Source organism: Cynoglossus semilaevis, chromosome 1 (genome assembly GCF_000523025.1).
Source record: "Cynoglossus semilaevis isolate Cse_v1.0 chromosome 1, Cse_v1.0, whole genome shotgun sequence".
In the NCBI taxonomy this organism is placed as follows: Eukaryota; Metazoa; Chordata; class Actinopteri; order Pleuronectiformes; family Cynoglossidae; genus Cynoglossus; species Cynoglossus semilaevis.
In genome coordinates this window covers 32,964,107-32,971,432 of record NC_024307.1, presented here as the reverse complement: position 1 = coordinate 32,971,432, position 7,326 = coordinate 32,964,107, and the positions used below count along the sequence as shown (strand labels likewise).

Below are 7,326 nucleotides of genomic sequence, written 5' to 3'. Positions count from 1 at the left end.
CAAATACTTCCACTGGGATCTGTCTCTCTCTGTTTTTATGAAAGTGTTGTTTACACACCTGGAAAGTGTCTGAGATTACGCTGTTATAAATTGACACTTTTACTAAAATTGAATTGAGCCATTTGCAAGCGATTCCACAACAGTAGAAACTGATCTCGTCAGAGTCACTTTCCTAGCCTTATTGGTTGCAAATTCAGCAATAAAATGTTTTTTTACGCCAGTTTGGAAGAAAGGTCTTATTTTTAATGGATAACAGGGCAAGCTAGCAGAGTCTGTCCTGTGACATGGAGGTATGGAAATAGTTTGCATTTGATTAAAAAAGCCTGGTTCACCCGACGCCACCAATACTGGGATCGTTAAAGGATCCTGAGTACAATCTCACAGTTAAGGAAGGCTTCGATCACTTTGAAGTAGCTACGCTCCGTCCTGTGCATGATCTTAGCTTGTTAGATTTTTTTAACGTTTGCTTTTTGTGCAACCTTGACCCAGGCATGTCTTTGACACAAAATCAACATAACTAATGTTATACTATTGATGTTGTGTGACACTCTCTATGTCTGTAAAATACAGACATGAAAAACAGATACAAATGCATATATATATATATATATATATATATATATATATATATATATATTTTTTATAGATATAGAGAGATTTTTCTTAAATGATGACCAGTTCTGGTCTGTTGACACTCAACAAATAAAATGTTTATTTCTTCAAATGTATATGTTTTCTATTAACATCTATTTATAACAAAAACATAGTACTATGTTGAACTCTTCCCCTCTGTCACCTGTGCTCGATCCGGGACCAGGGAAACTAATTTCGTTCATCCCATGTCTAACATGTGTTGCAATGACAATAAAGAAGCTTGAGTCCTTGAGTCCTTGAGTCCTTGAGTCCTTGAGTCCAAAGTAGTTACTTCTTCTTTGGTGTTATTTTGGTAAATGTAACTTTCCTCAGTAATAAATTACTTTTGTAATGCTCATTAACACACTCACTAACTCATGTTTTTTTTTTAGTAAAGTGCAAAACACTGTTGACCAAAACATCTTAGTTGTTGCTGTTATGTTACACAGTCTTATTACATTTCACCCTTGGACCTGAATTCAACTGTTCATCTGCTCCATACACATCTTTGAACAATAGGCCAAGTATTAGAGATCTGGCCATGTTCAAAATATGAGGTTTTTCCAAATGCAACCAAGGCCATCTGACTAGCCACAACTTTCACAAAACAAAGCCGATCAGCCTAAGACAGGTCTACTCCGACTTACACAAGAGCAACAACATTAGTATTATTTTCTCGTTTGACAATTATGTTTCGTTCGATTAGAAAATCCTGACATCCTCATTCTCAGTCACGTGTTCCCAGATCTCTCAGATTCGCACCAAGCATCAACCAGGACATGATGTTCCTTTGTGCAGAGAGTCCTGCTGTTGTGCATACTTAACGTTCTTGAGAATATGCCGAGAAGGAAAGACCTGTAGACTCTTACTATCCTTTTAAAACACTCCACCCTTGTAGCTTTAACTGCTGTTAAGAAGAGTATCTTTGCTCACATTTGCAATTTAAGGTCATATCAGATTTCATAAACTTTTATTATCTACTTCAGATTTACATCTTTTCATATGTGGCCGTGGGAGAAAAAAAAAATCCTACGCAAAGGTGTCACTGATTTCCTCCTGTCATTACCATAAACTGTGATTTATGGCAGCAGTAGCGCGGCTGCAACGCAACATGATTATCCAAAGCAGAGTACATAATATTCTAACCTGCATAATCAGAATCTCCCTGAAGAGGCAATATTACGTGAAGTGTTCCGACATCGGGCGTTGTTTCTACAGCGTGCTCGATTCGGAGTCCGGGATGGGGAGCAACGGCCTGTCACTTTTCATCCTGCCTCTTGATTTATTTTGAACAGTTATGAAAGTTCACCTCCGTCTGAGAATTTCCATAATGATCTGACTTAGGTATACAGTATATGAGGCACACGGACTAGCCTGAGCCTACCAGCGCTCTCTTATTAAATTTGTTAAGACGTGAATTTACTCAAAGGCATGTATGATTAATGAAGGTGAGGATCTAATACCGCATCTCAGTCGGTGTCACAACTTCACATCCCACAGCTTAGCTCTAATGGGTGAGTAATGTAGGTATGATCGCTCCTCCTCGTCGGAAGTATTTTGGTGTACCATAACTGCTTTCTTACGTCACGCTAAGGTGTTACTAAAACATTCAGTAGGAGAGTGTGATTACTCTTTCTGATAACTGAGCCTCTTGTATGGAGGCTGTACAGTAAGTGTGGAGACCCCTGACTGGGCACCATCTGGTCGTCTGGCTGACGTCGGGGAGAATTTAAACCCAATTTTGCCTGATTGTGTACATTCAGTGCTCTCTAGTACTAAGACAGCATTCAAGGAGCCATACAAAGCGAATATTTTTCAAGTATTTCTAAAGGGGAAGAAAATGTGCCTGTGGCGGCAGGAGGATTTCCATTCCCTACAGGCGCGATAAAATGCTGAAAGTTGACTTTTTTTTTGTCTCCACCTGCTTTTTGTCTGCCAGTCATCTCTCAGCAAGAGTTCACTCCCATGTGGGGGAGAGAAACAAATTAAGCAATATGGAAACATTTTCAAAAGCATACAGTATGTGCCGTGGTGGGCCGCGGCTTCAAATCTGTCAGCGCGCCCAGGGAGGCCGCTGATGGCTTCGTGCTGGGACATAAACAGATGTAAACATCTTAACATCTAGACACGCCTGTGCAATTTGAAAAAGAGCTCTTGAACATTGTGCTGTAGTGTTTAAAGCCTCAGACAAGGCTGTGAACCTTAACAATGCGCTCAAACATCCCACTCCTGCCTTCCCGTAGGTTCACTGTAGTCAAAGTCTGAGGCCTACAACAGTGACGAGCAAAGAGTGTTTCTCCGAAACGCAAGTCAGAATGCAGGCACAAAACAAGTCAAGAAATTGTAAGTATTTTAAAGGGACGTTAAGCATGTTCTTAGTTTGTTCTGGTTTAATCATGTTATTGCTTTTGTCTATTCATTTGTTCCAAATCAGTATGTTTTTTTTATTATTTATTTGAATCTGATTTTGAAATTAAGTATGTTATTTATTTGAATCTGATTTTGAAATTGTTTCAATTTGCAATTTCCTATTGGCCTAAGTGTTTTTTTTTAATCATTCCTTAACAATCCCATGGGCTGGACCAGGGGTGGGAATTCAGATTTCAGTTTCAGTGCTATCTTTATCTTGGCCACTGTGGAATTAATGTTGTTTTTCTATAATTACAGAGTTTAAAATAATGTTTTGAAGAAATCTTAAACACCAAAAGAGCCATGTTATCATTTTACAACCACGTAAAACGCAGGCGTAGCAAACATTGCAGTATATGAAACGCTGCGGTTATAATTTTATAGATTTATATAAAAGTACTACAATTTATTATTATTTAACTTAATTGTACCACAGCACATAGTTGTAAAAAAACAGTTATTAATTCACATTTACAACTAACAGTGACATTAAGTCAGCATAGCTCACTATACTTTCAAACCTCACACATTGTCAACTTTTGTAGACTTACTGTTAGCAATCAAGCTGAAAAATTAGCTTTGTGTTCATTTGTGTTGCCTTCCTACGGTATAAAATAAATTCCCACTTTTCTGTTATCTTCTTATAATACTGGTCGCTTTGACGCATCAGTCAAATATGATCTTACACAAAGATGCTAAAGGCCGCATGTTGCCCAGGTCTGCACACCTAGTCTTTCAAGCCCTCTAGTGGACAACTTCAGCTGTAGGCAGTAGTCATTGCTTTTATTTGAAGTTTGATTTGTGAAAAAAGGAAACGTGTCTTATGGCTTCATACTGAAGTATCAACATTTTAGCACAAAAAAAAAAAGAAAGACTAAAACAAATTCAACGGCTGCCCAACAACCAAACACTCTCCCACACTGCGGGTTACAAGCCCTACTTTGTCACTGCTGGATCAATAAAGCCTGAGCCCCCTGTGGCATCCTACTTTGTCACCTTTTAATTACAACGCTTTAATATTTAATCAGAATTGAGGGGGGAAAAGTTCAATCGCAGGCAGAATGGACAGAAAACTTTGTAATGTACTCTTGTTACGTCCAACTTCCTCTCCATCAGGCACCGTGACACTTTGCTGACTTCTGTCATTTACTCCCGATCTCTGCCACTTCTCTGTTCACGCTCTCTCTCTCACCTTTATTCTTAACTTTGTAACCCTCATTTCAACCGCAGACACCGTTTGTCATCTTCTGCTGTCTCCGTCTATCAGCCACAGGTTCACGCAGAAGAGACAAACAGACAGATCTTTACAGATGAGCGTATAGGTTGAGAGACAGGGCACCCACCTGCATCCGTCAGAGTAACTGTACAGCTGGTGAATCCCCCGCCGGCGTCCTGACATCACGGTGGGAGTTACAAATGGATATGACACTCTTGTTCTTTTCCCTCACAGCCTCCTCTCCTGGGCTTGTGTGCCTTCCCGGCTGTGACATTCCCTCCTGAAATACAGTGGGTATCTCTTACAGCTGGTGTTGCAAAGATCTATTTTCAGTCGTTAACCTTCAGCATTTTAGAGATGTCAGCCTTTACCTCTGACTTAAACGACTTTGCCATTTTTGGCATTTTGGGGTTCTTTAGAGGTAATGGTGGCAAATGTTTCTCTCTGAAGATGTTAAAGATGTGGGGCATGTGAATGCCTGAACATCCAACGGTGCTAGAGACGTCTGTGTGCACAGAGATAGAACTGTAGAACGTTAAGAGGCCAAGATCAACCCTTCTAATGACTCAACGATAGGGATGTCACAATTATAGATTTCCTTGGTATGAAAAATTGTCAGAGGAATTATCACGATATTACTATTTTCACAATTATTGTTACAAGGTAATCGATTTAATAACACTATAAAGATGTAAAATCACAGGAACACGTCTTGTAGGAGTCGCCTTTATTTCTATCTTTTGATGCCTACAAAAATTTACAAATATATATGCAAACAAAAATATGTAGCAATAGAGTTAAATAACCTAAAGGTACAAGACAGATATTCAAAAAAGAAAAATGACAATAATCCCATTTAATGAAAAAAAAAAGTCACAGCTGCTTGTTGTAGGACCACTCATTAATCCCCTCCAATTGTTTAAATTATTAAAACCATCAATTCTAATCTATACCTTTCAGTTTTATTTTAGTTGTTTAATCATTTGTCTCAGTCTGTGGCCACATACATAAAATGTATCTATTATTTTGGTTCGTTTATTTGTATTAAATTACAATGACATACACAAATGAGTGCTAAATGAAACGGACATCCCGTAGTGCTGGAAGCACAAGCCCAACTTTTACTCACTGACCGACAAAAGAAATACATACAATAAAATGAAATATATATCACGCTATGTTTATATACGAACAGTTTAATGTAACGTTAGGTGAATGTGTAACTTGTCACGTTGCACTGAAGGCTAAACCCGGGTCTTACTCGTAGATAATTAATTGCAAATGACAATTAAATGTCCTACCGATTCTATGTTCATGTGTATTTACCTTTGCTTTGGTGAACAATGTCGGGTGGTTCCCCCGCAGGTGATGAAACATGTTGAATGTATTTGTCTGTAGTCAAAATAATCCCACACGCCTGATTCAATACACTGTTCGAGGAAATAACTTTTCTTCTGCCATCTTTACCCACGTGGTCACGTCTCTTTCTTGCACCCTGCAGGGACCAAAAATAAAGCAACACACGCGGCAACGTGCGGGTGTTGTGTAACTTTGTTTTTGTTCCGTTTAGGTTGCGCTCAACTGCAGTTCCTTTATATTATTTCGCATAGTATTAAGAAAACGTTACGATTAATTAACCTTGGCGTTTAATACAGAAATTAATCGTAACATCGAGTAATCGAAAATAGACCCTAAAGTTTAGGTTTAGTACGGGAGCTCAGAGAACCAAAGAGTTAAAGTCACAAAGGAATCACAAGACAGAAAAATCAATAATTGCTATTCGGGATCTAGCTCAAAATCTAACAGTGTAGTTTTCTTATTACTCATCTATCTATCCATCCATCCATCCATCCATCCATCCATCCATCTATCTATCTAAATACTATTCTATGAAATGAAAAGTAAGGTTGTCCCAATAATAATTTTTATTAACTGATACAAGTGCAAATGTTTTGTGTACTCGCCAGTACCAAGTACTGCCAATGATACATATGGGTTTCAATAAATATTTTATAAACTGGAAGTCAGTGCTTCTGTATATAGCGACACAGCTCTGTGAGTAACTCAAAAGTCAGGACATTAAATCAAGGAAAGCTACCGTACTTTCACCCAGTTTTATTGCGACTTCAAACTGGCAAAATTGTTTATTTGGATAATTTATTAATAAAACTAAAGAAGAAAAAAAAATGACATTTGAAATTTTAATTAAAAATTCTGCATAGTTAACACAGCCGGCAGATCAGAAACTGATCCATTTTTACATTCCAATAGTGCATTTAATTGAAAAAACACTGTCTCCTGCTTCCCAGTAAACAACGTGTCACTTAACTGTGCAGCACTTTGCATGTTTCAATGAACAAATTAAATAAGTTCAGTTTAAATAAGTCTCAACAAAACAGCGACGTGGTGAGGTGCAAACTCCTCATCTGACTACTGCACCGTTAAACTGAGAAGAGACGTTGATGTTTTCACAGTGTTGCTCCTCTCTTTGGTCCCTAATTTTACATCACCTCCAACTGTGGACATTGTTGACCCTGAACTTAAAGTGACACATTTTCTATTAATATCAAAATCTACACAAGCAAAATAACTATATTGTTTTTTAAAAGCCCAGAATTATATATATTATCAAGGAATTAATGTAAATACAGTGTATACATTTTATGTATATAAATACACTGGTAAGACATGAAAGTTTACAATGTTTTCCAGCTTTGACTGACCCGATACTACCACTGAACATCTATCCAAGGCTTTCCAGATTCTTCTACATTTCAGATCAGACGGCAATATCTATCTTTGATGTAAAAAAATGAAGCCCTGCTGTTTGAACCAAATACAAAACATACATAAATAAAACATTAGAAGCAGCACAGGTGGCTTATACACAGAAACTTGAAAAAAAAAAAAAACTTGAAAAGCAGACCATTGGTAATTAGAAACAAATACACCGTAATGCTCTTTTAGTTTATCGTCGAGATCTCGAGTGCTGCCATAACATGCCAGATGCTTGCAGCACTGTGGCACTTATGAAGTTAAATAGCCTTTCACGGCTGGTTTTTTTTTCT

General features: G+C 37.9%; 1 long non-coding RNA gene across 1 annotated transcript; it reads right to left on the bottom strand.

Annotated features, from left to right (window-relative positions):
* Nucleotides 1-3,700: 3,700 nt before the first annotated feature.
* Nucleotides 3,701-5,769, bottom strand: LOC112488163 (uncharacterized). The gene is made up of 3 exons (XR_003051959.1): nt 5,585-5,769; nt 4,630-4,763; nt 3,701-4,538 (listed from the first exon to the last, which is right to left on the bottom strand). It is a non-coding gene; the product is annotated as an uncharacterized LOC112488163 (long non-coding RNA).
* Nucleotides 5,770-7,326: the final 1,557 nt, after the last annotated feature.